The 25,683-nt window shown below is 48.0% G+C and overlaps 2 long non-coding RNA genes across 6 annotated transcripts; one reads left to right on the top strand and one right to left on the bottom strand.

Moving 5' to 3' along the window:
* Window positions 1-10,206: 10,206 nt before the first annotated feature.
* LOC106825701 (uncharacterized) lies at window positions 10,207-25,650 on the bottom strand. Of its 3 annotated transcripts, XR_006514151.2 has the most exons (4): window positions 25,166-25,650; window positions 22,004-22,125; window positions 16,512-16,687; window positions 10,207-10,661 (listed from the first exon to the last, which is right to left on the bottom strand). It is a non-coding gene; the product is annotated as an uncharacterized lncRNA (long non-coding RNA). The 3 variants fall into 3 exon arrangements; XR_011494677.1 differs by lacking the exons at window positions 10,207-10,661; window positions 16,512-16,687 and adding an exon at window positions 21,112-21,538; XR_006514150.2 differs by lacking the exons at window positions 10,207-10,661; window positions 16,512-16,687 and adding an exon at window positions 21,112-21,404.
* Window positions 10,571-16,511, top strand: LOC106825696 (uncharacterized). 3 transcript variants are annotated; one of them, XR_011494676.1, is made up of 5 exons: window positions 10,571-10,663; window positions 11,069-11,195; window positions 13,815-13,895; window positions 14,178-14,205; window positions 15,984-16,511. It is a non-coding gene; the product is annotated as an uncharacterized lncRNA (long non-coding RNA). The 3 variants fall into 3 exon arrangements; XR_011494675.1 differs by lacking the exon at window positions 10,571-10,663 and adding an exon at window positions 11,910-12,042 and having other exon boundaries at window positions 10,999-11,195; window positions 15,984-16,510; XR_011494674.1 differs by lacking the exon at window positions 10,571-10,663 and having other exon boundaries at window positions 10,999-11,195.
* Window positions 25,651-25,683: the final 33 nt, after the last annotated feature.

Here is a 25,683-nt window from a genome sequence, read left to right as displayed (position 1 = left end):
GGAAAGCAGCCTAAAGAATGGGAGAAAATATTTGCAAATCACATATCTGATAAGAGATTAATATCCAAAATATATAAAGAACTCCTACAACTCAACAACAACAACAAAAACCCCAATCAAAAATGGGCAAAGGGGGGCCAGCCAGTGGCGTAACAGTTAAGTTCACGCGCTCTGCTTCGGTGGCCCGGGGTTGGCCGGTTCGGATCCCAGGTGCAAACCTATGCACCACTTGTTGAGCCATGCTGTGGCAGGCGTCCCACATACAAAGTAGAGGAAGACGGGCACGGATGTTAGCTCAGGGCCAGTCTTCCTCAGCAAAAAGAGGAGGATTGGCGGCAGACGTTAGCTCAGGGCTAATCTTCCTCAGCATAAATAAATAAATAAAATGGGCAAAGGACTTGAACAGACATTTTTCTAAAGAAGAGAGATGAACGGCCAATATGCACATGAGATGATGCTCAGCATCACTGATTATCAGGGAAATGCCAATGAAGCCACAATGAGAGACCACCTCGTACCTCTTCGGATGGCTCCTATCAAGAAAGACAGAAAATAACAAGTGTTGGTGAGGAGAGGGAGAAATGGGAACCCTTGTGCCCTGTTGGGAATGTAAAATGCTGCAGCCACTGTAGGAAACAGTACAGCAGGTGCTCAAAAAATTCAAAATAGAACTACCGTATGATCCAGCAATTCCACTTATAGGTCTAGACCCAAAAGAATTGCAAGCAGGTTCTGGAAGAGGTATTTGTACAGCCAAGTTCATAGCAGCATAGTCACAACAGCCAAAAAGTGGAAGCAACCCAAGTGCTCATCGCTGGATGAAGGGATAACAACACATGGTACATCCATCCGATGGGGTGTCACTCAGCCTTAGGAAGCAAGGAGGTTCTGGCACATGCTACATCACGGACGAAGCTTGAGGATAGTCTCTTAAGTGAAATGGGCCGGTCACAAAAGGACAAACACTGTATGACTTCTATGAGGTCCCTAGAGTGGTCAGACTGAGAGATGGGAAGTAGAGTGGTGGGTGTCAGAGGCCGGGAAGGGGGCCTGGGGAGCTGTCGTGTAAGGGGTGCAGAGCTCCAGGTCGGGAAGATGAAACAGTTCTGGAGATGATGGGGGGGATGGTTGCCCAACAATGTGAATGGGGCTTAGTGCCACTGAACCGTGCACTTAAAAATAGTTATGATGGTACATTTTATGTTACGTGAATTTTACCACAACTTTTGTTGAGGACAAGGTTGGTCTTCGTATGATGGCGTGGAAGGATGCCCCCTGACATTGTCACGTGAAAGGAGAGCGTGGCACAGCAGCGTGCTGGGAGGGTCGTGTTTGTCTTGAAAACTTCGCCATTAGCTAAAAATCTGTGTAATTGTGAGTTGTACGCTGTTGATGAAGGGGTGGGAAACAGGCATGCTTAGTGGCTGTGCACAGTAGTACCACCTCCAGTTGTCACTTGGCCACGGCTCTCAGAGTGGGAACTGTTGCTGGGCATTTCTACGACAAAGACTCCCACCCCTGCACAAAGACCAATGGACGTGGGAATAGCAGAAGCTCACAAGAGCACATCATGGCTGTCATTACCAGGAAATAGGATGCAGCCGCTAGAAAGACCGAGGCAGCGCTGTGGGAGGGGATCCAGACCAGCGCCGTCCCGTAGAACTTTCTGGAACGGTGGGGATAGCCTAATCTGGGCTGTGCCATCTGGGAGCTACCAGCCGTGTGTGGCCATTGAGCGCTTGAGATGTGGCTAGCGTGACTGAGGAACTGAAGTTTTTATTTCATTCCATTTTAATTAAATTTCAAGAACCTCCTGTGGCTGGTGACTACTGTGTGGAACGGCACGCATCTAGCACCATCTCCAAGATCTATCGTTAAGAGAAGAAAGCCAAGTGCAGCCAGAATGTGTGGCGTGCCAACCCCCACATAAATGAGGGGAGACATGGACATTTACGCATGTGTTTGTCTGAAGATGTGTCTCCCGCTGGAAGGGACACAAGGAACTGGCCACAGTGCCAGCCTAGGGGCAGGGCATGCTCTGAATATTGTGGTGTGACAATGTCCCCCATAACTTGGTGGCTGAGAACAACCACTGTTTGCTTTGCTCATGATCCTGTGGGTCAGGAATTTTGGACAGAGCCCAGAGGGCCAGCTTGTCTCTGTTCCAGTGCTGGCTGCTGGCTGGAACATCCAAGGTGACTTCTTCGCTCCCATGTGTGGCTCATCCTCAGCGAGCGAGGATGGCCGCAGTGGCTGGAGCATGTGTCTGCCCGCCTGGTTCTCCGTTCCTCCATTACGTATTTTCTCCCTCCTCATGTGGCCTCTCCAAGTGGCCCCTGCACATGTGGCCTCTTCACATAATCTTTCCACATGGCCCCTGCGTGTGGTCCAAGTTGTCTTTCCTGGTGCTCTCTCCATGTGGCCTTTCGACGTGGTCTCCCCACGCAGTAGTCACACTCCTTACACAGCAGCTGGCTTCCTCCAAACACAGAAGTAAAAGCTTCTACGCCTTCTTTAGGCTTAAGCCCCAAACTGGCACACCACCATTTCCGTCACATTCGATTGGTCAGCCCAGCTGCAAGGGCAGGGGACGACACAAGGGCATGCACACCAGGAGGCTGGTTCACTGGGACCACTAAAGGAGGTCTACGTGGGGGGAGGGCTGGGGGCCTGAGGTGAGAGGAAGACCTACATCCTTCTCTAACTCTAAAATGTACCCCGTGGATATGCATTACCTTGTTATTTGTTGGGTTTAGAAAGTCTTTCATCGCACGGTCCTGCCTCCACACCTTGCTGGTGCTGTTCCCTCTGCCTCTAACACCTTTCCCTTCCACCGCCAGCAGAGAAATGCCCAGAGGAACTTTCCCTGAATGCCCAAGTCCAATTACCCTCCGCTGCCTCTATGCTCCCTGCACTCGGTGCCTCCAGGATCTGATTCCGCCCCTGCCGGAGTGAGTTCTGTGTGATCTCCCTGGCCTAGGAGCCCCTCAATGTCGGCCCAGTCTAGGTCATCCCCGTACACGCACACAGGGGAATGGTGCCGGTGCTGGGGCTCAGGGGCTGGGGGGCCCAACCCAGGGAAATGCACGCTCGCCTGACCCACAATCTTCCCCCCGAGCTGGGCCCCGCGCGGGCACCTGTCGTTGCACCTTCTGGAACCGCCGCCAGGGGGCGCGGGAGCCCAGCCCCCACGTGCGCGGGGCTCAGAGCCGAGCCGGCACCGGCGGGGGGTCACCTGGCGGTCAGGCCCGGGCGGGGGCTCCGAGCCCAGCTTCGGAGAGAAATCTCTCATCCTCACTGCCCACTCCTCTCCTCGACTTCGAAACGTGCTTCCTCCTCGAGCAAATTGACTTTCATTAGAGGCCTGCCGACCGCTGATAACGCACCAGCCTGCGCGCATCTCCAAAACCTCGCGCCGGGTGGAAGACGCCAGACACGAAAGAACACAGCTGCGCGGTTCCGTGTATACGAGGCCCCAGCATAAGCCAATCGATCTCCGATGGGAAATATCAGGACGGCGGTGGACGCAAGCTGGGGTGGGAGGACCGACCGGGCAGGCGCACGAGGGTGCTCTTGGGGTGATGGCGAGTGTCCTCTATTATTTTCCCAGGCTGCTGTGACCAAGTACCACAGACGAGGCAGCTTAAAACAGCACACATCTGTTCTCTAACAGCTCTGGAGGCCAGGAGTCTGAAGTCAGGCTGTGCCCGCTCTGCAGGCTCCCGGGAAGAAGCCTTCCTCACCTCTCCAGCCCTGGGGGGGCCGGCCACCCTTGGCCTGGGGCTGCTCCACTCCAGGCTCTGCCTCTGTCTTCGGTGGCCTTCTTCCCCCATGTGTGTCCGCGTCCAGATCGCCTTCTCTTTTCCCTTATAAAACACCTGTCGTTGGATGTAGGGCCCACCCTAATCCTGCCTGACCTCATCTTAACTGGGTACATCTGCAAGGCTCTATTTCCACATGAGGTCGCTTTCACAGGTGCCAAGAGTCAGGACTTGACTATATCTTTTTGAGGGAAACAATTCAACCCACTTTGTGTTCCATATCTTGGAAAGAGTGTTTGAATAACCCAGGGAGATGCACTTGCCAAAAATAATCTAAAGTACACCTAAGATTTGTGCATTTCACTGAATGTAAGTTGTACAGACAGAGAAACAAATGTTGAACCCTGTCCCTTTGGTCTCCTTTTTTTTTTTCAAGATTGGCACCTCAGCTAACATCTCTTGCCAATCTCCTTTTTTTTTCCTTCTTCTCCCCAAAGCCCCCCACTGCATAGTTGTCTATTCTAGTTGCAGGTCCCTCTAGTCCTACTATGTGGGACGCCGCCTCAGCATGGCCTGACGAGTGGTGCCATGTCCACGCCCAGGATCTGAACCAGCGAAACCCCAAGCCCCCGAAGCGGAGCAGACGAACCCAACCACCCGGCACGGGCCAGCCCCTTGGTCTTCTTTAACTGGGAACACTTGCTCAGTCTCTCCTCTTTAATGACCTTGACACTTCTGAAGAGGACAGGCCAGTTATTTTGTAGAACGCCCCTCCCGTGAGTCTGTCTGAAGTCTCCTCGTGGTTGGACACAGACCATGCATCTTTGTCAGGAACCACCCGAGCGGTGGTCTGTCGCCATCAGGAGACACCCGAGAGCTGTTTGTCCTGTTACTGGTGACGCTAATAGTGATCTTGGTCAAGGTGACGTCCGCCAGGTTTCACCACTGTCACGTTACTGTTCTTCTCTGTGTGAATAAGTATCTTACGGGGAGATGGACTGTCTAAATATCCTGGTACTCCTCAGCCTTCACCCACTGATTTTAACATCCATTCCTATGCTTGCTTCAGTCTATCTACTGCTGTGTAATAAATGACCCCGAAACTTAGCAGCTTAAAATAATAATCGTTCATTTTATCACTGTTTTGTGGGTCAGGAGTGGTTTGGCTGGAAGGTTCTTGCTTCCGAGGTGAGTCTCTCAGAAGTTGCCAACTGGGGCGTCAAGGTGTCAACTGGGGTGACAGTTATCTGAAAGCTCAGCTGGGGTCGGGGCTTCACTCCCCAGGAGAAATATACTGTGAGCCATCAATGGGAACCACATGTTTAATTTTAAATCTTCTAATAGCTACAGTTTAAAAACGTAGAAAAGTATACAGGTGAAATCTATTTTAGTAATATATTTTATGTAACCCAGTAGGTCTAAACTCTTCTCATTTCAACATAGGAGAGTGTTGAAGGATTTGTGGACACCATGCCCCCATTTATTTATTCATTTATATCTGTAGGGACTTTATTTTATCCATGGGTTGTAACTCCATCCATACCATTATTTATTTTGGTGCTCAAATTGACCCAGATTTGGCCAGCGTAAGCTCCTTTCAGTGGCTCCTGTGTTCTTTCATCGTTTCCATATTTTCTGGCACAATAAGATGTTCCAGGCTCCATTTCAGCTTCTCGTACCCCAGCCTGGTTCCTTTCCGTGCAGAATGCCATTCTGAAACCATAATCTGCGTGCTACCCAACTTTTTGATTGTTACCACTCTGCTAGGTGTGGAGTGACGTCTCCTGGCTGTTTTCATTTGCATTTCCTCTGACGGGTGAGTTTGAGCCTTCTTCACAGCTTGTGGTTTTCCTCTTCAGTAAATTGCTCTTCTCATCCTTTGTCCTTTTTCCACTGGGCTGCTGGCCCTCTTTGGTGTTTATTTGCAAGTTTCCTGCATATTCTAAGCTTTGCAATCTTAGGCAATGAATATCTTCACACTCTGACATCTGTTTGCTTCCTCCATGGCATCCTTTGGCTAGAATTCCTTAATTTGGATGTAATCAAAATAACTGTTGTAATGGTTTTTTGCCTTTTAACTTTTGTGCTTTTTTGATTGTGATATAGATAAATATAGATAACAAAGTTTACCATTTTGGTTGTTTTTAAGGGTACGATTCAGTGGCATTAAATACATTCACGATGTGCAACCAGCACAGCTGTCCATGTCCAGAACTTTTCCATCATCCCAAATAGAGACTCTGTGCCCATTAAACAGAGCCCCCAACCCCACCCCCTGGAAGCCTGTGACCTACTTTCCGTCTCTGTGACTTTCACTCTTCTAAGTGCCTCATAGAAGTGGAATCATATAGTATTGGTCCTTTTGTGTCTGGTTTATTTCCCTTAGCATAATGTTTTCAAGATTCATCCATTTTGTAGGATGTGTCAGAATTTCATTCCTTTTTAAGGCTGACTAATGTTCCACTGTATGCATGTAACGAATTTTGTATGTCCACTCGTCTGTCAATGGATATTTGGGGTGCTTCTGCCTTTTAGCTATTACGAACAATGCTGCTATGAACACGAGTGTACAAGTAGCTGTTTGAGTCCATTTTCAACTTGCTTAGGTATATACCGAGAGGTGGAATTGGGGATCAGATGGTAATTCTCTGTTTAACTTTTTGAGGAGCTGCCATGCCCTTTTCCGCACCAGCTGCAGCATTTTACATGCCCACCAGCAGTGCACAAGGCTTCCAATTTCTCCACATCCTCACCAATACTTGTTATTTCCTGTTTTGTTTTTTTATATGTATATGATAGCCATCCTGGTGGGTGTGAAGTGGTATCTCACTGTGGTATTGATTTGCATGTCCCTGATGACTAAAGATGCTGAGCATCTTTTCGTGTGCCTTTTGGCCATTTGTATATCTTCTTTGGAGAGATGCCCGTTCAAATTCCCTGACCGTTTTTGAGTGGCTTTCTTTACAGTTGTGCTTTTGAAATTTGATTTAAGAAGTTCTTTCTCACCTCTAGGCAGAAAGATACTTTCTGACTTTTCTTCTACTAATTTTGGGGTGGGGGTAAACCTTTTGTGGGTGTGGTAAAATGTATATAATATTTTCTTTAGCCGTTTGTAGGTGTCCAATTCAGCAGCATTAATTACGTCCACGGTGCTGTGTAGCCGTCACCACTATCTGTACCCAGAACTTTTTCAGCATTCCCAATAGGAACTCGGTTCCCATTAAACCATGACTCCTCATTCTCTCTCCCTCTGGCTTCTGGCAACCACCATTCTACTTTCCACCTCTGTGAATTTGCCTATCCTAGGTACCTCGTATGAATGGCATCATACAATATTTGTCCTTTTGTGTCTGGCTTATTGGACTCCGCATAATGTTTTCAAGGTCCATCTATGTCGTAGCATGTGTCACAATTTCATTCCTTTTTATGGCTTGAAGAGTATTCCATTATGTGGCTATAACATCTGCGAATTTCATAATTTTGCGCTCCACTTCCAGTCTTCGCTCCATCTAGAGTCCACCTTTGTTTGCAGTGTGGGGTAAAGGTCCAGTTTTATGGAGGCCGGTTCCCCAACACCATCTCCCGAACGGCTGTCCTTTCCGAGGTGGGCTGTGGGGCTGCCTGACTGGTTTAGTTCTCACATGTCCAGGGCCTGCTTCGGGCCACTGCTCTGCTTCTGACCTGTTTCTGCCTGTGCCAGCACCCCGTTGACTTTATTATAATGGGGCATGCCTTTCCACCACTGTAGGGCAAGTCTCCTCTTTCCTATTCTTTTTTAAGGCTGTGGCTAAGTTCTTTCCATGCCACATCTCATCAAATCCTCAGAGCAACCCTGAGTCGAAGGCACGATCCTTATCCCCACGAGACAGGTGAGGGAATTGAGGCCTCTGGGAGGGGAGGTGACTTGCTGAAGTTTACAGAGCTGACAAGTGGCAGAGCTAGGACAAAAGGAGACCTGCCTGACTCGAGGGCCAGCCTTTGATCCCTAACACCCAGCTGATTCTGCCATCTGCAGGCCGCCCGGCTTTTATCTGTAAGAAGGACAAAGGGGCAAGAGAGGCCTTCTGGGCTGGCCGCTTGCCAGTTAGCTCTCAGGTCCTTTCCTCATATCGGGAAAGGAAACCACTGAGCGTTTACACAGACAGACTTTCCAGCAGAGAACGCGGTACCGAGATGACGGAGGGGCCCAGAAGCCAAACAAGAGACGGTGAAGCAGCTCAGAGATTTCAGCAGAAAGCCATTGCCACCTTGAAGCTGGAGGGATGGCAGGAGGAGGTAACATTACAGTAGCCCTGTGGTCACTCTGCGAAGCTGGAAGCACTGTGGACTGTCCTGCAGGGGCTGGAGCCCTGGGGGAGACACCACGGTTGATGGAGATGCAGCCCAAGATGTCAGAAGAGAGGGAGAAATATTCTGCTTCTTCCTTCCTCCAGCCTCCTGTCTCCCATCAGGACCACCTATTGGCCAATGGGAAGTCAGCCGACCCGGAGTCTGGGCAATGCAGCCGGCAGAGGTCAGCCCCTCTGTAATTCAGTGAAGAATGGAGGAAGGGTGGGCAATGGCTCTGAGGACAGAGAGGACCAGCCCCTGCCCAAGAGGCCCTCCCTTCCTGGTCCCAGTTCCCACCAGGCAGCCCCCATGTGGTTCCAGCCCTGGCTTTTTGTATCCAGTGACACCACAGCCTCCTTCTGTCCCTCTGGCCTCCGGCTGTGGCCCGTTCCAGGGTGCCTAATCCTGCCTTTTTGGCGTCTCAGCTCTCCCATCGTCTGTATAAGCAATTCCCTGTATGCCATTCCTTCTGTTTGAAATGCCCAGAGTGATCTCTGCTTTCCAGACTGGACCCCAGCTGATGCACCCGCCACGCCATAATTTACAGAATGGCCGCAGGGGCACCACGTGAAGTTTGTGGATTGATGGAGTAATGAACCAGAGGGCAGGGCAGAAACTAAGTGAGCTGGGTCCCCAAGGCTAGGCAATCCAGAGGCACACTGGGCCCAGCTTCAGAGCAACCGCGGCAATCTCGAGACTGGCCTGGAGTCCGCAGAGATGCTGAGGGTTCACGAGTCGGGCTCCAGGGCAGCCTCTCTCGAGGGCCCTGTGTGCCTGTGTCCTACGTCACCCGTACTCCCCTGCACAGCTGCCATAAGAAAGGACCACAGACCGGGCAGCTTAAACCATGGAAGTTTATCGTCTTGTGGTTCTGGAGGCTGGAAGTCTAAGATCAGTGTCAGCAGCATTGGTTCCCTCTGAGGCCTCTCTCCTTGGCTTGTGGATGGTTGTCCTCTCCCTGTGTCTTCACAAGGTCATCCCTCTGTGTGTGCCCGTGACCTCATCTCCTCTTCTCACAGGGACACCGGTCCTAGTGTATTCGGGCCCACCCTCATGACCTCATTTTACCTTAACCACCTCTTCAAAAACCTCTCTCCAAACACAGTCCCACTGGAGGTCCTGGGGGCTAGGACTTCAATACATGGATTTGGGGGGACACAGTTCAGCCCGTAACAACCCCCAATATCACAGGGTGGGCATTATTGGCCTTGTTTTCCGAAGGACGAAATGGAGGCTTAGACACTTGTTTGCACAAGGCCTCCAGAGCTGGGGCCGCTCGGTCCAGGGGCTGCTTCTCCCCCTCCAGGCCCCGGGAATCTTCTCACTCTCGTGCCTGCCTCAGACCCCAGGAGACGGATTCCAGTCTCCCTTTAATTCCTTTCCCGCGTGATGAGACAATGACCCAGCGTTTATTGAGATTTGCTATGTGCCAGGCTCGTCCACTGGCGTCTTATATGTTGTGCTCCAAGATGCAGCTCCTTCAGGCCTCTGCTCACACCCCCTCCGAGACGCCCTCCCCGAGCCCCTGTCTGTAATGTGCCTCCACCCCCAGACCCATCCCCTGCTTTATTTTCCTTTACGGTGTCATCAGTACCTGAAATTACCTTGTCTGCCCGTTTACTTGTTGATTGTCTCCCCCACTAGACTGAGAGCCCCATGAGGGCAGGACCGGGTCCTGGTGCACCCTCAGTGCCTGGAGACTCTCACCAACCACTGACATCAGAGGGGCTCAGTGTTGGTTCAATAGATGATGAATGAATGAATTCTCTCTTTGAATCCTCATCAGACATCTCATTCTCTAGAAGAAGAGACTGAGGGTCAGAGAAAGTCCCTAATCTGCCCAAGCTCTGCCGGCTAGGAAGTGGTGAAGCTAGAGTTCACACCCGGGTCTCTGCTCTCGACTTCACACCCTGGCCAGTCACCTTGCCTCAGCCGTCCTCCCAAACCTCCCCCTGGTCTATGGCTTCCCAGACCATCCTCACAGCTACCCTGAGCCTCTCTGGTTCTGGAAATTCCCAGTGCCTTGCTGAGCTGGGCTGCAGTGTCATTCTGTGCCAGCAAGTGTCACCAGAGAATTCCTCGCGGCCACAGTCAGCTCTCTAGCACTCTAGAACATGAATGTGCCACAGTTTAATTAATCACCTTTGAGGATATTTCCAGGGTTTTACTCCACAAACCAAGCTACATCCTTGTACCTGTGTTCATGGGGTGTGAGGTGAGAATTTCTCTGGGAATGGATTTCTAGAAATAGAATTGCAAAGAGCAATGAAAATCTTTAAATTGCACAGAGTCCATGAATTTGCTAAGCCTGGTTTGCAACCAAGGAGTGTCAGGCCCAGAGAGGGCACGTGGGTTATCCAGGGGCACACAGCAAGCGAGGAGAAGGGCCAGGTTTGGAACTAGTTCCTCTGGCCATAAATTTTTCCACTGCATTTGGACGATGCTTCCACCCAGGCTTGAGTGTGGTCTTTGTGCCTTTTTCCAGGTGCAGGGCTGGACCTCACGGCTCCCCATCATGCACTCATCCATACGTTCATTTAAGAGATGCACTGGCGAGATGCAGGCTCCATGCTGTAAGAAAGGCTCAAATAACAAGTGTCTCCTAGACACGAAAACAGTTAGTTTTCCCTTCTCACATCAATCTGAATGACAGCAGTGCAGGTCTGGATGGTGGCTTTGATGAGGATCAAGGCTGTCCCAGGGAGAGAAGCCCAAGGCATCCTGCCCTACACACCAATCTGTCATCCTCTGGGAGGCATAGGACGTCCTGACCTGATTCATAGCCAAAGTTATAGGACCACAGGAAAACCAGACCCGACCCGCACTGCTATCATTTTAATGACATTTTTACATGATCTTTCCTTTGTCTTGTAAAGAGATAACTCACATACCTATGCCTTAAATTTAGCCCTGCCCTCAACCCATTGCAGCCCTTCACTGCCCGTGGGTCCTGTCCCCATGCTATTCTCTGAATACAGGAGCACTACTGCCACACCCTGAGAGTCCAAGAAATCTTTCTTTCGACTCCTTGGCTCACCGACCCCACATCATTTCTGGTGGCCCGTACAGGGATCTTGCTTCACCGGCTTGTGAGCTCAAGTTCTGGTAAGTACCGTTTTTGCTTTGTGCCTTTCTCTTTTCGAGGATGGATCTAAATTCACTTCTCCATCGGAAACCTTCTCAGACAGCTGTATCAATCCATGTTTGCTGCCCATGGCTACTCTATGGGGCAAATCTTGGCATTCAGCCTGAAAAGAATCAATACCTTAAGCCTGAGGGTGATGAAGAATGAATTAATCCATTCCTTCCTAATCCTATTCTAAAATATAAATTTCACATGGGCAGGGGTGACCACTTAAGTCATTAGGACGGTCGCCAATCTCCAAGACTCCCTGGCAGGTTTCTTTTCCTAAGACTGGATGGGTATCCCTCCCTATGGTTCCTGACCACACTCTGAACTGCGGGAAAGTCCCAACCGGGACTCCAGTTGAAGGAAAGTACCAAACTTTAAACTTTGGTTCAATATGGGAACCCCTTCTTGGGAGAACGGCTCCAGGATGTAATTGGGTAAAATGTCCCCCAGACCAGCGGAAAATTCCTCACTGTTTTTCTCTATTTTTCTTTTATCTCTGGGACCATTCACCAGGCACCTATTACTGCCAGGCATAATAGGGAAAGTATACAAGGGATGCAATGCTGGGGGACGCCCCCATTACCCCTTGCTATAGGAACCCCACAGGAGGAATGATGGGTAGGATGCTGCCCTGGGTTCAGGGGGTTGTCAAGGTAATGGACCCTTTTCTTTCATCTCTCTTAAAGTTATAGTGGCCATTTTGGGCTCCTTTTGAGCTTTGCAACTGAGAAACAAAGGAATCTTTAAAGAGTCAAAGGCTCCACCCCGGGAGCTCCCCCTACCCCGGTTTCCAAAATTAAGAGCTCTAATTGGCTTAAAGTAAGTGCTTACATCAATTCTAAATGTAGTAGAAATTAACCCAGGGTTTTTCAAGTTAACATGATGTGAATTAATCTTTGGTAACTGAAAAATTATTTAAGTTTGTTGGTTTGGTTGAAATAGGCATGTCCTCAGAGTCGTCAGTATTTGGACATGATGCGGACATGTAGCCTGGGTGTACTAGTCGAATAAGCTCATGTTGTCTGTTACAAATCCATCAGCAAAATAATAGTTTTAAATGATAGCTAATTTTGTCTAATATATCATGAAGTTTTCATAGGTAATCTGAACATAATTGTTGGAAACAAGTGATTTTGATAGATGAAGATGGGCAAGAGTTTTTGGGTACAATAATTATGTTTTATGGTCTGTATACTTGGGAACAAACAGCTTCCAAATTCTTTTTGGTAACAAACTTTAGAGTTTTGCCAAGTTAAGTTAAATGATAAAAATCTGTTGAGTATCTGGGTCATTTTTGGATAGGATAGACCACTGAAACATTATTGCTACTTTTGGCATCTTATTGCAGAGAGGCTAAAGGATGTTTGGGTCCATTAGCAAACACACCTTGTGTTTTATTACTAAGAAGTAGCATGTTTCTAGAAATTATGAAAAGTGTTAGAATGCTGATATAAAAGACATGTCATAGTTGCTTAGTTTTTAGTTTTTTGCTAGGGTCTGTAAAGGTTAAAAATTCTAATTAATATATGTAATTAAAGCTACTAAAAATTAATAATGAAAACAGCTCTATATACAAGGACAGTAAAATATGTTTTCAGTAAAGAAGGTATAGAGAATGGAGGTATTTTCGTTTGTTGGGTTAAGAAAGATAAATTTGTCCTAAAGTACTAGAAGGGAAGAAAGTAAGCATGGGACAAATTCTGAATGTAAAAGGAAAGTTGTAGAAGGTTTGTGAAAGAGAGGATCTGAGACAGTTTTACGTCTGTTCAAGTTGGCTAAGATTAAAGTAAATCCAATTAAGTAAATGAGTTTTAATATAAAAAGTAAGCTGGCACAAGAATTAGAATTTGGTTTTCTCTCTCAAAAGGATAATTTTCTTGAACTTTTGGTCTGCTCTTGATAAAGAGGAATAAAAGGTGTTTCTTTGAGTAAGTCTACCTACAAGACAGAAAATCTAGGTTTTGTTAGAATAATTCCCTGTGTTCAGAAGGACTGAGGTCTCTCTATTAAGATTTTTTTACTGTTTCTGCTGTCATTTTGAATAGATACCCAAGCATTGTTTCATAGTGAGTGTTGTTTCCTATTTGAGCAAGTGTTTTAAAACCTTTTGATATTTTTGATAAGCTTCTCCCTCAAAAAAATATTCAAACCCTGAATGAAAGCTTTCTTTTGACCCAGAAGAAGGAAGAGAATTTCTCCGAGGATTTTCAGAGGGCCCCTGAGACTTCTCAAAGAAATTTGCTCTCTCTTCCTATAAGAAGGAAGATACTAATCTTATTAGGCTTATTTGGTATGTTAAATTACATGGGAAGCAATGTCAAATAAGTGATGATAAACTTTCTTAGGTGGTATTATGTGGATAAATGTTATGAATATAAATGTTTTAAAATTATATAACATTCCTAAAATTCTGATCTGTCCTGGTTGTCAGCTATAATTCCAGTTATTATCTTGAAGTGTTGTACGTCACAGAAGTAGCCAAGTTTCTTTGTCAATTGCCCTTCTGAGTCTTTCATCATTTGCAGATGGTTGCTGTTTATTGCTGTTTTACTCTGATACTTTTTGCCTTTGCAAATATGTTTCATCTTCAGAGAAATTCATGGAAAGGATTCTGACACAGGATTCAAGAAAACACTTTTCTGATAAACTTTCAGATCATAATACTGAACTGGGTAAGAAATTACAGAATTCTAATAGAGAAACAAAGCTCATAAATCTGCTAACAGAAGATTAAGATCAAGAATCAATTATATAAGACTGAATGAACTGATGAGGATGATTATAATTTTTTATGAATTTTTTTGAAATATTGTTGATTTCTTGATGTTTTGTTTCATTTTCTCAGATTTAAGGAAATATTTTTCTCTTTTCTCTTATGCTATGACTTGTAACAATTTGGTGAAATTATACCTTTGTGAGCATAACTGAAACATTTATCTTTTTCTCCCTATCAGATCCCTCCAGATTTTGGAAACTTAGTGAGTGAGTATGGTTATTTCATGGCAATGTAGTTACTTGCATAAGTTCAATAAGAATCTGTTCTCCTTATAACAGGACACATTTGGAAACATTGGTTATATAACCAAGGCCTTGAATGGAATGTCATATTTGAGAGAAACATATAGGCTCAGATATGACAAAACAGCTTTTGAGGGGAAAAGGGTGACTTTCTGGAATAAAGCCACCTGGAAATATTGGCCTGGTACCTTGTTTACAGGGATTCCAACAATATTACTTGGCAAGCAAGGAAGGTGACTTATCTGGCAGGTGCCTGGAACCCCAAATATTTTGGGGGACCTCGAAGAGAGGAGTCCACCCAAATCTGTAGGTACTGCAGGAAAAATCTGATGGCAAGTCCTTGGCTTGGCTTTCCTGGCCTCAAGAGGCGTTGAAAGTTCAATCTGAGATTCCTCATAAAAAAATCCAGCAAAGCAGATTTAAAAGAGCCTATATGACCAATTCTTGCTGCACTTATGTAAATAATTGGACCAAGTTTTATTGAAACTAAACTTATTTTGCAAACCAGTTAATCTTAATTTGGCTATCTTTTGTAAAAATGAGGGTGATTTTAGAGAGAAAAATTGTTTCAGTAGAAGCTATAGTACACATTCATGGGTATTAGATTCCAGCTCTTCTCTTCTACAAGATTCATCTGTTACTAATCATAATGTCTCCTTGTGGCCATCCGTCTCTGATACCTGGGAGTTCCCTGGCCACAATCAAACCTTTTCCTTCAACTCTACTGCCCAAATTCTAACTAGATTTGCCTTGTCACAGGTGGATCATAAACAATGAGTTTCCTAAGGTAAAGTCCCCAACCTATCAATACACACAGGATGGACTATATCAAATTTGGGACGAATATATTTGGCTCACTCCTACTAGTGGTCAACTCAGTCAAAAGGCCACTATGTTGGGAACAAACCAATCACACCTGTGATATATGGCCTAATAGCACCCAACCTATGGGGAAAATTCCCCATTATGTGTGTTCTCATATCATAGCCTTAAGAAATACTGATTGGTTTGGGACTGACTGGGATAGATGGCCCAGCGTACATTGGTTAGCCCCTAATGGCACTCAGTGGCTATGTGGCTCCAACCTATGGCCTTGGCTGCCGCCTAGATGGCTTGGACAATGCACCCTAGGTTTCGTCTGGATGCAAGGCAGAACTACATTTACTATATCTCCTCCTGCTAACCTACCCAAGCTGTGACAACGCTGGACCCATTCTGTCTTCCACTGATGTGATCACCTTGCCTCAATTTTCTTTCCCCAATTAGGAATTGAAAGTGTCATCTGGCACATGGAAGCCCTAGGCCAACTTAGCATGAAGGCATTAAACGATACACAACATAGCCTTTCACTGCTCAATTTAGAAGTATCCCAAATGCGTAAGGGGGTCCTCCAAAACCAAACGGCACTGGATGTCTTGACGGTGGCACGGGGGGGCACTTGTGCCATTACAAAAACTGAACGTTGTGTCTATATTCCTGACTACCATCAAAATATCTCTGGCTTCCTATCTGATATGAGCCACCAAATTAAATCCATGTCTGACCCCACCCTGTCCCTAAATGCTTGGTTGGACTCCTGGTCAGGTCCAGGTCTCTGGACTACTATCAAAGCCTCATTCATTGGGTTAGTCACATTGCTTGTATTTCCTATTATAATTTGTTGTCTGTTTCATTGTCTTCCACATGTCAACAAAGTTTCGCCTCCTGGACCACCTCTCATCAAATGATTCTCTCATCTCCAGGGGATCTGTACACCTTGTCAGCCTTGGACTCCATGGATGCAACCTTCCAGTCCACTGAACGTCCTGCCTGTACCCCTGTGGTCCCCATTTAGGGACAGCTCTACGACCTTGTACGGCCGGGAGTAGTTACAGAAGACTGACCATTGTCCATATCGCCAAAGGATTTCCAGGCCAAATGGGTTCAGGGAGGACTTCATGATGAGGATCAAGGCTGCCCCAGGGAGAGAAGCCCAAGGCGTCCTGGCCTACATGTCAATCTATATCACCCTCCAGGAAGCATAGGACATCCTGAACTGATTCGACCTGACTCATATCCAAAGTTATAGGACCACCCAATAACCAGACCCCACCTGCACTGATACCATTTTAATGACTTTTTTACATGATCTTTCCTTTGTCTTGTAAAGAGATAACTCATACACCTACACCTTATAAATTTAGCCCTGCCCTCAATCCATTGCAGCTCTTCACTGCCCATGGGTCCTGTCGCCATGCTATTCTCTGAATAAAAGAGCACTACTACCAGACCTTAAGACTCCAAGAAATCTTTCTTCTGACTCCTCAGCTCGCCGAGCCCACATCAGCTTCGTGGTATCAGGGACTCAGATTCTTGCTATCTTACAGCTGCTCTTCCATCTTCAACCGGCAGTTTCCACCTCATGGTCCAAGGTAACTGCTCTGGCACTGCCATCACGTCTACATTCCTGCCAGTGGGAAGTATAGAAAAGGAAGTAGAATTCAACCCATTTAGGGACACAAACCAGAATGCTTTGTGCCACTTCCCCTCTCATTCTTTTGGCCAGAGTTAGTCAGATGTCCTACACTGCTGCAAGGGAGGCTGGAAATGGTGGTCAGTCCTTAACTGACAGGGCTGGGCAGCCATGTTCTCTGCTAAAACTAGGGGTACTGTTACCAATGCATATATTGTCTGTTCTCTGCCACTCATGCATTTTCTGAGCGCCTACAACGCACAGAGAAGATTCAGCAGACTGGAAAGAGCGTGGACTTTGGAAATTGACTCATCTTAGGTCTGAATCCCAATTCCGCCTTCCCCAGCTGCGTATCATGCCCTCTCTGAGCCTCAGTTTCCTCCTTTATAAAACGGAAGCAAGAGAGTAAATGTGCTCATCCCCGTGCGGGAGCGCGAGAGTCACAAAGCAGCCTCAGCACTCAGCCTGGTATACAGCTGGCACTAAAGAAATGGCAGTTGCTTTTAAAATGAGCCAGACCCTGAGCTGGGCCCTCAGGGGCCAAAGGTGGCTCGGCAGCAGCCCCCACTTCGATTCCAGTGGAGAGACATTCTGGCAGCCTCGAGACTTGTCAATAAAAGCCCGAGACATGTCAGCACAGAATCCTAATGCATCAATCACGCATGAGTCAGAAGGAGTTATGCACATAAATCGTAAAGTAGCAGCTGGGCCCAGGATTCCTAGCACCCCTCCAATCCCCCCTCCCCAGCCCCATTTTACAGAAGAGCGGCAGAGTCGGGGGAAGAGCTGCAAGCACAGTTTTATTCCATCAGTCTTCTCCTAATGGGGCATGTGGGTTGGTTCCAGTTTGGAGCCCTGTAAACAGACTTGGCTGGGCCTCCCTGTGCCTGTAGGAGTGGGGCTTCCCAGGGCAGCCTGAGAGCAGCAGAATTGCGGGGGTGAATTTAGATCCGTGGGGTGCTCCAAGTGCAACAGAGGAAAGCGTCTCTCCCCAGTTTCCTGACCGATTAGTTTCTCACCCTCAGCTCGATTGTCATGTGGGGCTGGAGAACCCTGTGTTTGTGGGGCTGTCGTGTGTACGGCAGGATGTTCAGCAGCCAGGAGCATGTCACCCGTGGTGTGACAGCCACAAGTGTCTCCAGACATTGCCAAATGTCCCCCGGGGGCCCAAAATATCCTCAGTTAAGAACCAGTGCTTTAGCTGTACAGCGCCTACAATCGGGACTTCTAAATACAAATTCCTTTTTTTTTTTTAAGATTTTATTTTTTTCCTTTTTCTCCCCAAAGCCCCCCGGTACATAGTTGTATATTCTTCACTGTGGGTCCTTCTAGTTGTGGCATGTGGGACGCTGCCTCAGCGTGGTTTGATGAGCAGTGCCATGTCCGCGCCCAGGATTCGAACCAACGAAACACTGGGCCGCCTGCAGCAGAGCATGTGAACTTAACCACTCGGCCACGGCGGCAGCCCCTAAATACAAATTCTTTCAGCAGATTTGTGGATGTTACTGATTTTCTTCTCTTTGGGAAGGTGCATGTTTTATGTCTTTGGAATGGGTACAATGACCTTGGTAGTCATCAGTTTAATAATAAAGATGTTAGGGGCTGGCCCGGTGACACAGCAGTTAAGCTCATGCACTCTGCTTCTGTGGCCCAGGGTTCACCAGTTCGGATCCAGGGCACAGGCCTACGCACCACTTATCAAGCCATGCTGCGGTAGGTGTCTCACGTATAAAGTAGAGGAAGATGGGCACAGATGTTAGCTCAGGGCCAGTCTTCCTCAGCAAAAAGAGGAGGATTGGCAGCAGATGTTAGCTCAGGGCTAAATCTTCCTCAAAAAAAAAAAAGCATAAAGATTTTGGGTCATTATTGGGACAATTAGCAAGATTTGGATATAGACAATAAAAATTATAACATTGTATCAATGTTGAATTTCCTGGTTTTGAAAACTACACAGTGGTCATGTAAGAGAATGTTCTTGTTCTCAGAAGATGCACATTAAAGTATTTTATTTAGGAGTAAAAGGACATTGTGTGTATAACTGACTCTCAAATGGTTCAGAAAAATTACACATAGAAAGAAGGATAAATCAAGGGTAGCAAAATGTTGACAATTGGGGGATCTGAGTAAAGGAGAGATGGAAGTTTACTGTGCTATTCTTGCAACTTTTTTGTAAATTTGAAATTATTTAAAAAGGGATTTTTTTTTGAATCACCTATGTTTCATCCTAGTTTTTAAAACATGGTCTTGGGGCCAGCCCCAGTGGCCTCGTGGTTAGGTGTGGTGTGCTCTGCTTTGGGAGCCCAGGTTCACTTCCCAGGGGTGGACCTACACCACTCGTCAGTGGCCATGCTGTGGCAGTGACCCACTTACAAAATAGAGGAAGGTTGGCACAGATGTTAGCTCAGGGCGAATTTCCTCAGCAAAAAAACCACAACAAACCATGGTCTTAATCTGTTATTCCCACCTGCTCCTAGGAAGAGGAAAGTCATTGCATGATTTTGCCCAGGATCCGTGGTCCCCATTCAGGTCACAGTCCCAAGAACATCCCAGAAAGTGTTCTCAGTGTAAGCCTGGCGGCTGGGAAGACCCTTCGCATTTTTTTGGGTCTGTAAAATGCCTGGAAAGGAATTCCACCCAACATTAACAGTGGTTAGCAATGGCAACTCCCCCACCCCCCCAATCAGCCCAGGTGCCTGGGGGAAGACACCCCATCCCCGGGTCCTTGAGAGCACTGATGGGTCTAGGGGTAATCTTATCCCCCTGCTAATGATTGGTCCAAGAACGGGCATGTGCTGCAAGGAGCCAATGAGGAATGAGGAGGCTCCAGGCTGGTCTTTGACTTGCTTTGATCAAAAAATGAGAGGAAGTGACTTTATCAGACTTCTGAGCCTACAACTCTTGGATGCTGCCCTGAGAATGCCACGTAACAAGGCCAGTCTAGCTTGTGGAGGTTGAGAGGCCACCCACAGAACCGCAATGCCCCAGCCAACAACCAGCACCCGCTGCTGGACGTATGAATGAGGCCACCTTGGGCCTTCCAGCAAAGCTGCATGAATGAGCCCAGGGGAAAGCAGCAGAGGAGCCACCGGCCAGTCCACAGATTGTGAGAAGTAATAAGTCAGTGCTGTTTTCAGCAACCATTGGGGGATGAATGTGATGATTCAGTGAGGTTGTAACATGACCTGGCAGGCAGAAAGTGCTCAATAAATGCTGGTCATTATTGTTGACCATGCATGTCTGCTCTCATCCCCTCTGCCATCACTCCCTCCGTTTTCCCCATCTAGTGAAGCACTCCCTGTCATTCTCCACCCAGCTCTGCACCCTGCTTCATTTCTCCACGTCATTGGTCCCTCCCTGACATTAATTATCTTTATCTGTTTATTATCTGTCCCTCTTGCAACTGTGAGGGCAGGGACCTCATCTGTCTTGCTCACTGCTGTACTGCCAGCATTTTACCCAGAAGCCCGCCCACAGCTGGTCTCAGTAAAGATCTGGTGAGTAAATGAATGGGGCAATCCAGATCAACACGATTTGAGGCAAGTCATGGGGGGATCTGTCTCCCAACACTGTGACACCTTGGGAGTGTCCATCTCCGGCAGCTCTGTAGCCTGAGTCTCAGAGCCAGGAGGAGCTAGAGAACAGAGACCTGAAGGAGAAGGGGCTTCTCTTTCCCTCACCCCCTCATCCCATCGACCAGCAAATCCTGGCCACCGTCAAAATGCATGATCTCTGGAGAGCACATGCACCGGGAAGCAGGTACAGTGAGTGCAAAGGCCCTGCAGTGGGTTGACAATGGGAGATGTCAGGAGACAAGGCTGGAGAGTCAGCAGGGCCCAGATTAGCAGGGTTTTGAATGTCAGGTGAGGGTGCGGACCTCATCCCCCTACCCTTCTTAGTCAAGTGAAACAGACGGGGAAGCTGACAAACATTTCTGCAGCATCTCCAGCCTACCAGGTAGCCCACCTCTCACTGTGCTCACTGTGAGCTTTAAAACAAACCTATGAAGAGTATTTCTTCCATTTCATGAAAGGAAAATGGACCCTTATGGCTCAGAAACACAGTGTGAGGGGCTGGCCCCGTGGCTGAGTGGTTAAGTTCGAGCGCTCCGCTGCAGGCAGCCCAGTGTTTCGTTGGTTTTTCTTTGGTTCGAATCCTGGGCACGAACATGGCACTGCTCATCAAACCACGCTGAGGCAGCATCCCACATGCCACAACTAGAAGGACCCACAACAAAGAATATACAACTGTGTACCAGGGGGCTTTGGGGAGAAAAAGGAAAAAAATAAAATCTTTAAAAAAAAAAAAAAAGAAAAGAAACACAGTGTGAGACCCCAACCTCAAAGGCTGAGCCCCTCCCACTGCCCATCACTGCTCTCGACCTTCACCCTGTCGATGCAAATAACCCATGACCACTCTATAAATGAAAACTGGGGTGAGTTTATTCTGAGCCAAAATGTGAGGACCATACAGCCCGGGGCCTTCCCTCCCCAAGGAAGGAAGGGAACCAAAGAAGTGGGGTGTACGGAGTGGTTAGATACCCTCAAAGGCCATGTTTCACATATGATTGAAAAGTCCCTTTTACAATAGTCACGAGACCGCTCTGTCGGCACAGCAATGGATGGACACAGCAGGGAGCAGGTCTGTTGTCTCCAGCTGGGTGGTCACAGGTGAGCTGGGTGGTCACAAGTGAGCACAGCAATCAGTTCCTAGCCTAGGAGAGATGCTTATCCTCAAGGAAATGCCAATGTGGGAGGAGTTGCACCTTTATCTTAAGGCCTTTTGTTCTTGCCATAGGAAATGCTTAAAGCGGATATACAATGCGTGCTCAACAGCCACAATCAGGCCCTTTTGGAAAAACAAGGTCAGGCCGAATTAGGTTTACACCAAATGGCTTCCTCATATACTCCACTCTGTCTTCTTACATGCCATTTCTATCTGTCAGCCTCCATCTTAGGTGTGTGATTCTGCCTGTTCTCTCCTTACTGGCTTTGCTCTAACTTGGTGACCAAAATCACATGTCATTCTCTAGGCCAGAAAAATGACTTGACACCCACTTGACATCTCTACTTGGGACGTCCAACCTGCATCTCACACGCAGTATGCCCAAGACAGGACGCCTGGTCTCCCCGCCCCCACACCTGCTCCTGCCCTGTCCCTCCCCAGCTGAGTCAGTGCAGCTCCATCCTTCCAGTGGCTCAGGCCAGAAACCCGGGGGTCATCCTCGACTTGTCTTTCCATCACCCCCCACCCCACCAACCAGCAAATCTTGGCCACCTTCAAAATGCATCCAGAGCCAATTACTTCTCCCACCTCCGTGGTCACCCTGGTCTGCCTCCATCCTCTCCGACCGGAACTATCGCAGTCACCGCCTCCCTGGTCTCCTGCCTCTGCACAGTCCCTGAGGCCATCGCCCACCTGCAGCCAGAGGGGTCCTATTAAAATGTAAAGTGAAGGTCACTGTACATTCTTTACCAGACTGCCCAGTAGAACATTCTGTGATGGTGGAAATGTTCCACATATGCACCGTCCAATTCATTAGCCAGCGGCCACATGTGACTATTCAGCACTTGAGAATAACTGAAGGACTGAATTTTTAATTTTACTTACTTTAATAGCCACACTCTGTTGGCAAGGCTGCGGGAAACAGGTATTCTAGAACACAGTCGGTGGGAGTATAAATTCGTATATGATTCCAATGGCATTATCTACCCACCTACCTACCAACAGGTTTGTCTATATCAACCAAATGACAAGCATTTAACATTTGTCACAGCAATCCCACTTCAAGAGTGTGTCCTATTGACCTACCTTCACATGCAAAAATGACATTATGTAAAAGATTTATAACATCCAAAGACAGGAAACAACCTAAGTGTCTATCAATAAGCAACTAGTTAAATAAATTATGGTCCAGCCACACAGTGGAATACGATGAAGTTGTAAAAAAGAACAGGGAAATATGACGCCTAAGGCACAAAGAACAAAACAGTTAAGTTGGACTTTATCAAAAGTGAAAACTTTTTTGTACATCAAAAGACACTAGCAAGTGAAGACAACCAAAATAGTCAGTCTAGTGTCCAGAATATGCAAAAAATTCTTACAATTCAACAATAAAAAGACAAATAACCCAATTTTTAAATGGGCAAAGGATTTGAAGAGACATTTCTCCAAAAGTATGTAGAAATGACCGATAGGCACATGAAAAGATGCTCGACGGTCATTAATCATTAGGGAAACATAAATCAAACCCACAATGAGATGCCAGTTCACATCCATTAGGATGGTGATAACCAAAAACACGGAAAATAACAAATGTTGGCGAGGATATGGAGCAACCGAAACACTTAGGTTGCTGGTGGGGACGTAAAATGGTACAGCAGCCACGGGGAAGACTCTGGCAGCTCCTCAGAAAGCTAAACCCGGAGTTACCACTTGACCTAGCAATCCCACTCCTAGACGGAGACCCAAGAGAAATAAAAACGTATGTCCACACAAAAAACTCGTACCTCACCGTTCATAGAAGCATTATTTACAACAGCCAAAAAGTGGAAACAATTTAAATGTCCATCAATTGAATGTACGAACAAAGTGCCGTCTACCCAATGGAATGGTATTTGGCCATAAAAAGGAAGTCCTATGACATGCATGAACCTTGAAAACATTATGCTAAGTAAAAGAAGCCAGACAAAAAAAGGCCATATATTGTATGATTCCATTATATTACGTGAAATAATATACATATAATTTTAATGTTCAAAGCATGTGAATGTCCTACATATTAAAAATAAAATTGTTTTTTGAAATATAAATCAGGTCGTGTAATTCCTTTATTCAGAACTCTAGAGGGAAGAGACTTCTCAGCTCATTTTAAGTAAAAATCAACCATTCTCTAATCCCTTCCAAGGCCCTGCCCCCTCTGCCCCTTCTCTCTTGCCCTCTGACCTCACCTCCTCCCACCTCCCCCTCTCTAACCTAGTTCCTGTCTCACTGACCTCCTTGCTCTTCCTGGACATGGCAAGCATGTTCCTGCCTCAGGACCTTTGCACTTGCGGTTCCCTTGGCTTGGAACAATTTGCCCCCAGGTAATATTTGCACAACTGGCTCCCCCATCTCTTTTAGATCTTGGCTCAGATGTCACTTCCTTTCTTTTTTTTTCTGGTGAGGAAGATTGGCCCTGAGCTAACATCCATGCCAATCTTTCTCCATTTTGTATGTGGGACGCCACCACAGCATGGCTTGATGAGCGGTGTGTAGGTCCACACCCAGAATCTAAACCGGTGAACCCCGGGCACGAACCTGTGAAGTGGAGGGCACGAACTTAACCACTACACCACCGGGCTGGCCCTCAAATGTCACTTTCTTGAACAGGCCTTCCCTGACCCCGACCCTCACCTCCCAGGAGACTCTGCCATGTTTGCTGCTGTTTCCCGAGAACAGTGCCTGGGCCAGGTTGGTGCTCAGTCCATTTGTGCTCAGTGAATGAATGAATGATCTCAGGCAGTCTGTCTGTCCATTACCCATCTTGTGCTGGCCACTAGGGAGTCTCCAGACGCCAGCCTTGTGGGCCATCCCAGCCAGCCTGGAGGTCTCAGACACAAGCAGAGGGCTTTGGACGGCGTTCCCTGCAATCTGAGCTCCAGTCCCCACCACGGCAAGCTGCCTTAAGTTCCCGGGTTGAAAATCCAGCTGCGTAAGTTAATGAATGACACGAACCCAACCGGTTTCTCCAGAATCCACCAGGACTTGGACTGCAACCTGTCCCTGTCATCACAGCCAACTTTCTCTCCCGGGAGGAGGTGTAGGAGGAAGCAGGGAGGGAGCAAGGGCCTGGGTGGGGACAGTGGCCACCCTGGGCAGGAACACTCAGGAAACAGACGTGGGTGACCAGCTTTTCCTAGCAGCTGAGGAATCCAGAGCTTAAATCCTCAGGAAACCAGGGCAGGGTGGAGCCTCTAAAAGACATTCTAGAAGAGCTCTTAGCTCCCCCCACCCCGCCCCCGCCCCGCCCAGCTCCCCCTCAGGCACTTCCTGGGTCCTTCCATGGCCTCCAGAGCAGCTCCCATTTGGTGACACTGTATGGAATTTATACGAGCAATTGTGTACTTTGTAGTCAGCTAAACCTGCGGTAGAAGCCTGCCCCGCCCCTGTTATTTACATGCTGAGACAGTAAAAGAGCTGGGCTGAGCCTTCATTCATTCCGCAAGCTCTTACTACCACGCGCCCCATGCTGATACGGACATGGGGGTTCAGCCGGGAAGTAAGCAAGTCCCGGCCCTCAGGAGCTTGTTTTCTGGTGAGGGGACATGAACTGCAAGTTCTCCGCCCAATCCAAGGGCTCTGGAGACAAAACAGGGTGACGTCACAGTGACTGGAGGAGGGGCCTCCGAGGAGGCAACCTCATGGGTCACTCAGAGTAAAAAGATGCTGCTGTCTAGCGCTTGGCCCCCGGCCTAAGAGATATTAAGCGCTCACCAAATCTTACAGTGACTCTTAGGGTCATTCTCATCGGTTTACTGTCCTCTCCCTGGGGAGAACAGGAGCTCCTGGGGGTCAGGCTCGACGTTTCTCCTCCCCAGGGCGCACAGCACAAGCCGGCACCCAGTAGGTGTACGCACGGTCCTCGTCATCTCTGCAGGCGGTGAGGCTCCATAAGGCAGCCCAGCGCAAACCGGCCCCAGCTAGGGAGCACTATTCAAAGAGTCCTCCAAGCGAGGGCTCCCTGCCCCCGGCCCGGCGCCCTCCGCTCGCGCTCCTTGCACACAGTAGGCGCTTGGCGGTGCGGGCTGAAAACAGGCCCGTTTCTGGGCGCGGCGGCGCACGACTCCGGCCCACTGCGCAGGCCCAGCGGCCGAGCCCATGGTGGGCGGTGCCGGCCCGCGTCTCGGGGAGGCGGACCGGGCCGGGCCGGCCCGGGGGCGCAGGGCGGCCCGCAGAGATGCGCTTCCGCGCCCAGCTGCGCCCAGCTGTGGCCCTGCCCCCCGCGCGCCGCG

The sequence above is a fragment of the Equus asinus genome, chromosome 15, assembly GCF_041296235.1.
Source record: "Equus asinus isolate D_3611 breed Donkey chromosome 15, EquAss-T2T_v2, whole genome shotgun sequence".
Taxonomy (NCBI): Eukaryota; Metazoa; Chordata; class Mammalia; order Perissodactyla; family Equidae; genus Equus; species Equus asinus.
The sequence above is the reverse complement of the archived record's forward strand: the minus strand, read 5'-3'. Positions and strand labels throughout refer to the sequence as shown.